Below are 13,126 nucleotides of genomic sequence, written 5' to 3'. Positions count from 1 at the left end.
TGATTAGCGTTGACTAGATATAGGACATGTCCATCACCTCAAAAGTCCATTGTGCCTTTTCACAGTCAATCCCTTTCCCCACCCCTAGGCCACAACTGATCTGCTTTCTGTCACTAGAGATTAGTTTTGCCTTTTCTAGAATTTTATATAAATGGAATGACAGAGAAAGTACTCTTTTGAATCTGACTTCTTGTGCTCGGCATAGTGGTTTTTTTTCTTTAATAAATTTTATTTATTTATTTAATTTATTTTTGGCTATGTTGGGTCTTTGTTGCTACGCACAGGCTTTCTCTAGTTGCAGTGAGCAGGGGCTACTCCTCGTTGCAGTGCGCGGGCTTCTCACTGCGGTGGCTTCTCTTGCTGCAGAGCACGGGCTCTAGGCACGAGGGCTTCAGTAGTTGTGGCACACAGGCTCAGTAGTTGTGGCTCACGGGCTCTAGAGCACAGGCTCAGTAGTTGTGGTGCACGGGCTTAGTTGCTCAGCAGCATGTGAGATCTTCCTGGACCAGGGCTTGAACCCATGTCCCCTGCATTGGCAGGTGGATTCTTAACCACTGTGCCACCAGGGAAGTCCCAGCATAGTGTTTTTGAGATTCGTCTCTGCTGTTATATATCTGTAGTTTTTCCTTTATTGCAGAATACGTTAGTCAATCAGATGGATATACCACATTTGTTCATCCATTCAGCACTGGGTTCTTTCCAGGGTCGGGTATTCGTGAAACAAGCTGCTATGAGTATTTTCAGATCAGTCTTTGGGAAGATGTATGCTTCCATTGCTCTTGGGTAAAAACCAGGAAGTGGACGTGCAGTGAAGTATGTGGTCAGTTTATGTTTGACTTTATAAGAAACTGCTGAACTTTTGCAAAGTGGTGGTATCATGCACATCCCCACCAGTGCTATGTGAAAGTTCAGAGCGCTCCACATTCTTATCCACAGGTCATAAGGTCAGCCTTTTCCTTCCTAGTCGTGTGAAGTGATGTCTCATTGTGGTCTTAATTTACATTTTCTTGATGACTAATGGTGTGAACATCTTTGCACATACTTATTGGTCGGTCATTCATACGTCATCCTGGGTGAGGTGTCTGGTTTTTTTTTCTTTTTTGCGGTACACGGGCCTGTCACTGTTGTGGCCTCTCCCGTTGCAGAGCACAGGCTCCGGACGCACAGGCTCAGTGGCAGTGGCTCACGGGCCCAGCCGCTCCGCGGCATGTGGGATCTTCCCGGACCGGGGCACGAACCCACGTCCCCTGCATCGGCAGGAGGATTCTCAACCACTGCGCCACCAGGGAAGCCCCTGGTATTTTTTAATTGGATTGTTTATATCATTGAGTTGTAAGCACTCTTTATATATTTTGGGTGCAAGTCCTTTGTCAGATATATGTATTGCAAATATGTATAGCTTCCAGACTGTGGCCAAACTTTTCATCTTTTAATGGTGTCTTTTGAAGCGAAAATTTTTATTTTGATAAAATCCAGTTTATCAGTTGTTTCATTGTATGGTTCATGTATTTGGTGTCCTCTGGATTCTTTTATATTTGGTTTCTTTTGCTCACTGTGATTCCTTAGATTCATTCATCATGTGTACTGTAGTTCCTTCACTGTTACTGGTGTATGGAATTCCCTTGCATGTACAGACTGCACATTTATCCATTTTATTGGTGACGATGTGTGGGTTGCCTTCAGCCATTATAAATTTCACTGCTATGAACACACTTGTACCCATATGCTGGGACATGTGTGCATGTATTTCTCTAGGTTTGTAACAGTAGAATTGCTGGGTGAGTGATAGGACATGTATAACTTCAACTGTACCAGATAATTCCAGGAAGTTTCCAGAAGGAAGTGAACTAATTTACACTTCCACCAGCAGTTTATGAGTTCCATTTGCTTCACATTCTCACCGATGTGAGAATGGTTTATATATATATATATTTTTTTTTGCGGTACCCGGGCCTCTCACCGTTGTGGCCTCTCCCGCTGCGGAGCACAGGCTCCGGACGTGCAGGCCCAGCGGCCATGGCTCATGGTCCCAGCCGCTCTGCAGCACATGGGATCCTCCCAGACCAGGGCACGAACCCGCGTCCCCTGCATCGGCAGGCGGACTCTCAACCACTGCACCACCAGGGAAGCCCTGGTTTATATTTTTTATCCTTTTCACTTTTACTAATCTGCTGGGTACACAATGGCCATTCATTTTTCAGAATTTCTTTTTGAATATTTGTATTTCAATTAAGCCATAAATTTCTCTCTAAATATTTCTTTGGTTGCATCTCATGATTTTTAAAACCATTTTTATCAGGAAAAAATTTTAATTCAAAATTGGAGAAAATAGTATAATGAACTCTCCTGTTCTCATTAGGCACTTTCATCAATTATCAGCTCATTGCTAATATTATGTCATTTACACCAGTGCTGGGTTATTTTGAAGCAAGTCCCATTCACACATATCCTCTCATCTATATATGTATTTTAGCATTTAACTCTAAAAGAAAATGATCTTTTAAAAAAGAAACACAATATCATTATATTACACTTAAGATGTAATATAACACACTTTATAACAAACCTCTGATAAGATCAAATATACAGTGTTCAAATTTCCCTGTATCATAAACATTTCTAAGTTAATTTCCTAGACTCAGGATTCAAACAAGGTCCCCACATTGCATTTCATTCGTGTCTCTTAAATCTCTTAATTTGTAAGTTCCCACCACACTGCTGCTCTTCCCCCACCTCCTATCTTTTATTATTCTCTGCAATTTACCTGTTGAGGAAATTGAGTCATTTATCCCATAAAGTTTCTCATATTCTAGATTTTGTTGACTGCGTCCCTGTGGTGGTGTTTAGCATGTTCCACTGTCTCTTGTATTTCCTGTAAACGGATAGATTGAGGCTGATTCCAAATCAGGTTGATTTTCTGGCAAGAATATTTTCATAGATGGTGTGAAAAGCACACGTGTCCTGGATGTCTCTCTTATTGTGATGCTAGCAGCATTTGATGATCTTTGTTTAGATCCACTATTTCATATGGGTTGCAAATAATTTCAGCTCAAAATATTTTCTAATTTTTATTTTTCTTTGGACCATGAATTATCTCACAGTGTATTTCTTAATTTCTACACATATGGAGATTTTCTAGTTATCTTTTTGTTACAGATTTCTAGCCTTATCACAGAGTAGTCAGAAGACTTACTCTGTGTGATTTCAGTCCTTTAGTATTTGTTGAAGCATGCTTTATTGCTTAGTATACAGTCAATTTTTAAAGACAATGCATATTCTGCTATTTTTGCATGCTGTATTTTATTAATCAATTAATTAATTAATTATTTTTGGCTGTGTTGTGTCTTTGTTGCTGTGTGCAAGCTTTCTCTAGTTGTGGCTAGCAGGGGCTACTCTTTTTTTTTTTTTTTTTTTTGTGATACGCAGGCCTCTCACTGCTGTGGCCTCTCCTGTTGTGGAGCACAGGCTCCGGACACGCAGGCTCAGAGGCCATGGCCCACAGGCCCAGCCGCTCTGCGGCATGTGGGATCTTCCCGGACCGGGGCACGAACCTGCGTCCCCTGCATTGGCAGGCAGACTCTCAACCACTGCGCCACCAGGGAAGCCCAGGGGCTACTCTTTGTTGCGGTGCGCGGGCTTCGCATTGTGGTGGCTTCTCTTGTTGCGGAGCACGGGCTCTAGGCACGCAGGCTTCAGTAGCTGTAGCACGTGGGCTCAGTAGTTGTGGCTCGCAGGCTCTAGAGTGCAGGCTCAGTAGTTGTGGCGCATGGGCTTAGTTGCTCCGCAGCATGTGGGATCTTCCCGGACCAGGGCTTGAACCCATGTCCCCTGCATTGGCAGGTGGATTCTTAACCACTGTGCCACCAGGGAAGCCCTACATGCTGTATTTCATATGTGTTCATTAGAACAATTTTGTTGCTCTTGTGCAATTATCTTATATCATGACTGATAGGACTAGCCTGCTTAGTCATTTTTTTTTACTTAGAAAAGTCATTAAAATCTCCCACCCTGTGCTTTCCTATACACCAGCAATGAACAAGTGGAATTTTAAATTAAAAACACATTACCATTTACACTGGCATCCTTCCAAATTAAATACTGAGGTACAAATCCAACAAAATATGTATAAGATCTACATGAGGAAAACTACAAAACTCTGATGAAAGAAATCAAAGAAGAACTAAATAAATGAAGAGGTATTCTAGTTTATGGATAGGAAGACTCAACACTGTCAACATGGTAGTTCTTCCCAACTCGATGTATAGATTCAATCCAATCAAAATCAAAATCTCAATGAGCTACTTTGGGGATATCAACAAATTGATCCTAAAGTGTATATGGAGAGGCAAAAAACCCCACAATAGCCAACTCAATATTAATGAACAAAGTCAGGGGACTGACACTCCCTGACTTCAAGATTTACTATAAAACTACAATAATCAAGACAGCATGGCATTGCCCCCTCCCACAAAGAAAGAGAGAGAAAGGGAGAGAAATAGATCAATGGAACAGAATAGAGAGCCCAGAAATAGTCTCACATATATAGTCAACTGATCTTTGACAAAGAAGCAAAAGCAATATAATGAAGAAAAGATAATCCTTTCAACAAACGATGCTGGAACAACTGGACATCCACACGCAAGAAAAAAAAAAGAATCTAGACACAGATCTTACACTCTTCGCAAAACTCAAAACTTAACTCAAAATGGATTATAAACCTAAATGTAAGACACAAAACAATAAAACTCCCAAAAGATAACTTAGGAGACAACCTAGATGATCTTGGGTATAGCTATGATTTTTCAGAGACAGCACCAAAGGCATGATCCTTGAAAGACATAATTAATGAACAGGACTTCATTAAAATTTAAAACTTGTGCTCTGCGAAAGACAATGCCAAGAGGAAAAGAAAACAAGTCAGACTGGAAGAAAATAGTTGGAAAAGATATATTCACAAAGGACTGTTATCCAAAATATACAAAGAACTCTTAAAACTCAACAATAAGAAAATGAACAACACAATTAAAAAATGAGCAAAAGATCTGAACAGATACCTCACCAAAGAAGACATACAGATGGCAAGTAAGCATATGAAAAGATGTTCAATGTGGCATTAGGGAACTGCAAAGTAATACAACAGTGAGATACTATCAGAATGGCCAAAATCTAAGACACTGATAACACCAAATGCTGGTGCAGATGTAGAGAAACAGGAACTCTCATTCACTGCTGGTGGGAATGCAAAATGGTACAACCCCACTTTGGAAGACAGTTTGGCAGTTTCTTAAAAAACTAAACATTCTCCTAATACAGGATGCAGCAATCACACTCCTTGGGATTTACCCAAATGAGTTTAAAATTTATGTCCACACAAAAATACCTGCATGTGGATGTTTATAGCAGACTTATTCATAACTGCCAAAACTTGGAAACAACATAGGTAAACTGTGGCATGTCTAGACAATAGGATATTATTCAATGATAAAAAGAAATGAATTTTCAAGACATGAAAAGACATTGAAGAAACTTGAATGCATATTACTAGGTGAAAGGAGCCCATATGAAAAGGCTCCATAGGTATCATTCCAACTACATGACATTCTGGAAAAGGCAAAACTAGGGAGACAGTAAAAAACCAGTGATTGGCAGGGTTTAGGGGAGAGAGAAGGATGAATACGTGGAACACAGAGGGTTTTCAGGGCAGTGAAGCTATTCTGTATGATACTACAATGGTGGATGCATGATATAAATTTGTCAAAATCCATAGAAGGTACAATGCCAGGAGTGAACCCTAATGTAAACTATGAACTGCCAGTGATTATGACGTGTCTATATAGGTTCATCAGTTGTAACAAATGTACCACTGTGGTAGAGGATTCTTTAGTGGAGGAGGTGTGCGTGCGTGGGCACAGGGTGTATATGGGAACCTTCTGTACCTTCGGCTCAATTTGCTGTGAATCTAAAACTGCTCTAATAAATAAAGTTTATTAATTCAGAAAGAAATCCCTATGACTGTAGATTTTTAAAATTTTTCATAGTTTTGACATTTTTGCTTTATATATTTTAGAATCATATCAATAAGTGTATATGTATATAGAATTCTTAAAAACTTTACTATTATTAATTAATTCTCTTTTAGTAATCCCTTTTGCTTTAAATCCTATTTTATCTCATATTAATATAGCTTTAGGAGCTTTCTTACTACTATAGTAATTTCCTGACATATCTTTTTCTACTTTTTTATTTTAAAATTTTTGGTATCTTTATGTTTTTGCTGTTACTCTTATAAAGATTACATAATAGGATTTTTAGGTTTTTCTCCTAAAAATCTTTGTCTTTTAGATGGAATATTTAGTCCATTTAGAAAATAATTAAGTAATGAACATATTGGGGTTTAAGTCTTTTTATTTGGGGTTTTCCACTATTAAGCAGGTTACCACCTGTCTGTGTTTTTTTCTCTCCCTTGCTCCCTTCTATGGGATTTATTATTATATTTTATCATCCCATTTCCCCTTATACTATTTTGGAAGTTACACACTGTGTTTCTATTCTCTTAGTGGTTCCCCTGGAAATTAAAATATGCACTTTTAATTTATCAATAGCTAAAATTAATCAAGACAATGTAAGAACATTAAAACACTTTCACTCAATTTATCATCTAACTCATGTGAAATCGTCATTTTGTATTTTAATTATATACATATATGTGTGTATAATCATTTAGATTTACCCACGTATTTTCCCAAATATTGGTTTAACATTAGAAAAGCAATCAACATTTTGGCCACATTGACAGATTATAGGAGAAAAAAATTGAACCATTTCTCGATAGATGCAGAAAAAGCATTTGATAATATTCAACATACATTTATGATAAAAACTCTTAAAAAACCAGGGACTGAATGAATCTTCTTTCATCTGATTAAGGGTACGCCTGCTCTTACCACTTCTATTCAACATTGTGCTGAAGGTCGAACACAGTGCTGTAAGGCCTGAAAATATAAAATTGTAAATAAGAAATAAAACTCTCATTTTTAGAGATGATATGACATATAGGTAAATAGTCCAAGAATCTGTAGATTAATTATTAGAGTTACTAAGTGACTTTTGAAAGGTTATTGGATACAGGGCAAAATACAAAAATCACTGAAATTTCTGTATACCAAAAATAAACAGAAAAAAAAAATTTTTTAAAGATATTTTAATAGTTTCAAAAATATTAAATATCCAAGAATAAAATAACAAAGCACAGAATCTCCATGCAAAAAATCAATAAAATTTTCAGTAGAAATTAAAGAAGTCAAACAAATGCATCATGTTAAATGAATGGGAGAGTCAATACTGTTGTCAATTTTTGTCAAATTGATTTTAAGGGTCAATGCAACCAAAATAAAATGCCATTAGGATTTTTAAAGGAATCTGATAAGTTAATTGTAAAAATATATGGGCAGGAATTCCCTAGAAGTCCAGTGGCTAGGACTCCATGCTTCCACTGCATGGGTCACGGGTTTGATCCCTGGCTGGGGAACTAAAGTCCTGCAAGTTATGCTGCACGGCCAAAAAAAATAAATAAATAAAAAATAATATATGGGGGCAGACAAAAGGCCTAGATGGGTCAATCGTTACTGAAGAAGAAAAACAACTTAGGAGGACTTGCTTTACTTAATATCAAGACTTATCATAAGGCTACAATAATTAAGCCAGGGAGGATATACAGATCAGTGGAACAGAATAAATAGTCCATACATAGACCTATGCATATGTGGACACTTGATTTAGAGAGGTGGTGAAAGACAGAGTGATGTTAAAACTGTCTATCCACATGGGAAGAAAATGAAACTGGTCCCCTACCTTATGCTTTGAACAATAATCAATTCCAGATATATTAAAAAATTAACTATGTAAGCAAAACAATGAAGCTTTTGGAAATTACAGAGAATACTATTATAACTTCAGGGTAGGAAAAGATTTCTTAACACAGGTAGAAAAAGCACTACCCATAAAGGAAGAACTCTGTTCATCAAAAGACACAGTTAAGAAAGTGAAAGGGCAATGAGACTAGAAATCAACTATAAGAAAAAACTGCAAAAAACCCAAACATGTGGAGGCAAAACAAAATGCTACTAAACAGCCAAATGGATCACTGAAGAAATCACGGAATTTAAAAAATACCCGGAGACAAATGAAAGCGAAAACTCGAAAATCCAAAATCTATGGCAAACAGAAAAAGCAATTTTTAAGAGGGAAGTTTACAGCAATACAAGCTTATCTCAGGAAACAAGAAAAATCTCAAATAAACAACCTAACCCTACACCTAAAGCAACTAGAGAAAGAAGGACAAACAAAACCCAAAGTTAGTAGAAGGAAAGAAATCATAAAGGTAAGGGCAGAAATAAATGAAACAGAGACAAAAAAAACAAAAAAAGGAAAGAAAGAAAGAAAAGATCAGTGAAACTAAAATCTCATTCTTTGAAAAGATAAAGCAAATTGATAAACATTTAGCCAGACTCATCAAGAAAAAATGGGAGAGGATCCAAATCAATAAAATCAGAAATGAAAAAAAAAGTTACAACCAACACCACAGAAATACAAAGGATCGTAGGAGACTACTATGAGCAATTATACGCCAATAAAATGGACAACCTAGAAGAAATGGACAACTTCTTAGAAACGTACAATATCCCAAGACTGAACCAGGAAGAAAAAAGAAAATACAAAAAGACTAATTACCAGTAATGAAATTGAATCAGTAATTTTAAAATTCCCAATAAACAAAGACCAGGACCAGATGGTGAATTCTATCAAACATTTGGAGAAGAGTTAAAGCCTATCCTTCTCAAACTAGTCCAAAAAATTGCAGAGAAAGGAACACTTCAGAACTCATTCTATGAGGCCAGCACCACCCTGATACCAAAACCAGACAAAGATATGATTTAAAAAAAGAAAAGTACAGGCCAATATCACTGATGAACACAGATGCAAAAATCCTCAACATAATACTAGCAAACCAAATCCAACCATACCATTAAAAGGATCATACATCATGATTAAGATTTATCCCAGGGATGCAAGGATTTTTCAATAGCCACAATTCAATCAATTTGATATACTACATTAACAAATTGAAGAATTAAAACCATATATGATCATCTCAAAAACTGCAGTAAAAGTTTTTGATAAAATTCATGATAAAAACTCTCCAGAAAGTGGGCATAGAGGGAACATACCTCAACGTAATAAAGGCCATATATGACAAACCCACAGCTAACATCATACTCAACAGTGAAAAGCTGAAAGCACTCCCTCTAAGATCAGGAAAAAGACAAGGGTACCCACTCACCTCTTTTATTCAACACAATGTTGGAAGTCCTAGCCAAAGCAGTCAGACAAGAAAAAGAAATAAAAGAATCCAAATTGGAAAAGAAGAAGTAAAATTGTCACTGTTTGCAGATGACATGATACTATACACAGAAAATCCTAAAGACACCACCAGACAACTACTAGAGCTCATCAATGAATTCGGTAAAGTTGCAGGATACAAAATCAATATACAGAAATCTGTTGCATTTCTATACACTAACAACAAACTATCAGAAAGATAAATTAAGGGAAAAAATCCCATTTACAATTGCATCAAAAAGAATAAAATACCAGGACTTCCCTGGTGGTTCAGTGATTAAGAACCCGCCTTCCAATGCAGGGGATGTGGGTTCGATCCCTGGTCAGGGAGCTAAGATCCCACATGCCATGGGGCAAATAAGCCCATGTACCACAACTAGAGAGCCCGCGCACTGCAATGAAAGAGCTCACGTGCTGTAACTAAGACCCAAAGCAGCCAAAAATTAAATAAATATTTTTTTTAAAAAAAAGAAACACCTGGGAGCCCCCAAAGAAATAATTAAGATAGGCTGTAGTGGCTGGTTGGGACCTGTTTTGTTTTCCTTTGTAATTTTAATAGAAGTTCTTCCTCAGCCTCTACAGTTGGTCTCACTATATTCCATATTATTCAGTTTTCCGATTCACGACTTTCTTTCCATCAAGAACCCTTTGGGGATGTCAAGTTAGGGGTCCTAGTCAATTCTAGTTCTTTTCCTTAAACAGGAGCTAGACAAACTTTTTAAAAATTGTGTAATTATTCCATTTTGCAAGAGGTCCTTGCCTCCAGCAAAGCCTTTGCCACTGTCTCCTATTCAACATATAACTGTCCTCACTTTCTCTTGAAAACTATGATCAAATTCAGTCATTTTGAATGATTTTCTAACCTTCTTTTAAAAAGAAAATGAAATCAACCAATTTTATTCAATGTAATACATCAATTAAGCAATTAGAGCTGTTTGTACATGGGGCAGAGCCTCAGTCCTAGCAAAGAGGTTTTGTGTATGAATGTTTTCATTTACTTTGTTCACAAGAGACTTTGAACTTAGGATAAGAGTTGAAGGATTTTAAATGACATTTTCAAAAACAGAAGATTCTGAGGCTCAGAAAGCTCTTTAAGGCCAATGTAAATAACTTGAAAGGTGATCTGAATGGCTGGTCTCCCAGCATTAACCGGATGTCAGTCTCTCAATGCATATTCATAGACATCCCGGTGAGTCCGGGCACTGTAGCTCTCTAATGCAGGCAAAGGTGATTAGTTTACCTCAGTTCACCTGCTTGCCTCTGCTTTCTCCTCTTTGTGTGTGCATAAACTAAAAACGGTTAAAAATGAACACATCACCCCAGAGAACGCTTAACTTTTTTTTGAATGTTGCTTAAATGTGGCTTTCAGAAATGTCTGTTAGTATAGAGTTAAATGTTAGAATATTTTCTCTTGCTAACAAGAGTGTATCTCTCACCTTCAAGAAGAGTATTCACAATAGTCACAGGAAAACAATTCCTTATGACTATGTCTGTCTACTGTTTCAAAAGAACTCAAAACACCAAAGTCCATCAGACTCCATGGCTGCCCTTATTTCGGGCAAAAATTACACCTGCCACCTTTTTGAGGTTTATGTAATCTGTATACCAATGTTTAGGCTCCTTATTAATACAGCAAGGAATTGCAGTTAAGCCCAATTTGTAAAGCTGTCATTCTGGAAAGAAAGTCCATGGGTCTGTGCTGCATTATATAACCACACCAACCTGGATTAACAAACCCAACCTGCCCCTTAACAGAAATATATAAACAAACGAGTTGGGTTTTGTTGGGGGGATTTTCAGCTCTTAATTGGATGGACCATGCTCAAGAATTCCAGACATTTGACAACACAAATAAATGTCACTCTTCATGGTTTTGAGTTCATTTATAGAACATGTCACTTGAATTTTTAGATTTAAGTTACATTAAGAATATGGAGCTCCCTCCCGCCCACCATTTGTCATAACTCTGCTTACTTTGTTCCGTCAACAAGGTCATTTTTTCTCTTTGCACTATGCTTTTCCATCATCATCACTGACCCTTTATCTTGTACATTAGAAAAAGATGAGAGGAAGGGTGAAAACCACACACCGCTGAGGGTGTCCCAGGGAGAACCTAACGCAGTAATTCTCACCTAAAGAGCTAGAGCTGTCAACCTGACACTCGGTGTTCAGGGAATACACACGGTTCTCACCACACTACAGAGGAAGCTGGCACCACCTGAGATGCTCGGAGAGGCCGTATAGGAAACTGATCCCGGGAACACTAGTAACTGAAGGCATGGCAGTAGATTCAAAAACCGGTAGATCAAGGCTCTTAGCAGTAAACACGTTAGTCAATGTGTTGTTGTTTCCCCCAACACGTACCCTCTGAGAGTGAAAAGGCCGGATGGTAGACGGTAAAGGAGAGCGTTGGCTACACATGAGATTCCTCAAGTTACAGTTTACATGTAATACATAGTGAGGGTTGTTACCACTTCAATGAAATCTATATTCTTTGGTCACATCACCTCCTTGTAGAAAAATCATAATTGTTGCTATGCTGAACTCACTTAAAGCAGGTAGTTTGCAGTAGCAAAGGCAGTATGTCTTTGGGACAATTCACTAGTAACTGCGTAGAGCAGTGGCAGTCTTGGGCTCCAACTGTGACTACGAAGCAAGCAATCAAGGGAGACAAGCCATTTATTTTCCGGAGATGACATGATTCTATGGCCTAAAACTTCAATGGCACGAAGTTTAGAACAAACGCCTGCTACGGACACTGTTCACACCACTTCCTAAGTTCCTAACTCAGCGGCAAGGAACAGCAGATCAAGTCAGGAGGGCATGAAAACCTGTGTCTGCCTCACCCCTGTACCCCAGGAAGCTGTTAGCTTCCCAAAGCTAAATCTAATTCTGGAATCTGCCTTATATCCAAAATTGTTGATGATGAGAGGCGAGCACATTAACTAAGAACACATCAGAAAAGATCATCAGTATTTAGGGCCCAGATTTCTGGCAAATCTTCCTAGATTACATAATCAGGTCAACTGAAATGAGAAAAAACACTTTGTTCCAAGTGGGAGCTACTTGTTACTGCAACTGTATTTCCTTTTTTTGGCTGGAGGAATTACAATCCCTTTAGAAGGTTTTCAAATGGGTTTCCCTAAAAAATCCAAAGTGAGGTTATAATACCATTTTCTTTGGAAAAGGGAAAACCATCTATATTCTTGGCACTGAAACACATTATGAGTGAAAACTGACATTTCAAAGGTCATAAACTTATACTTACTACATAAAGAAGAACATGAAAAGGCTTATATTTCTAAGTCTCTGTGTGTACAAAAAGAATCAGAGAATTTGAAACACTTGGAAGGGAGAAAAATTCCACATGCAAGACAGACATCCAAAATGGCTCAACATAATTTATTTTTTTTTTTATGTTAAAATGTACAGAGTTCTTTTGAAAGTACTTGCTAGAAAGGGGGAAAAAAAGTGATATTACATACAGGAGAGGAAGGAGACCAGCTGGCCTAGGAGCGCGTGACATGGAGAAGTACAAAGGCATCGAGGCACCCCTTCCCCTTAGCTTACGAGTCACCATGAACAAAGTACAAAGAGGTTACAAAACAGGAAAAGCAAATATAAACAGACAGGAATAGACTTAGCTTCATTTGTACATGCGGCTTTTAGAGGCATCTGGAGCTCTATTCACACACTCTAGAGATCTCTTTAAAGAGAATTTTTATCT

Source organism: Lipotes vexillifer, unplaced genomic scaffold (assembly GCF_000442215.2).
Source record: "Lipotes vexillifer unplaced genomic scaffold, Lipotes_vexillifer_v1.1 scaffold414, whole genome shotgun sequence".
NCBI lineage: Eukaryota > Metazoa > Chordata > Mammalia > Artiodactyla > Lipotidae > Lipotes > Lipotes vexillifer.
This window is presented reverse-complemented; position numbering follows the sequence as displayed.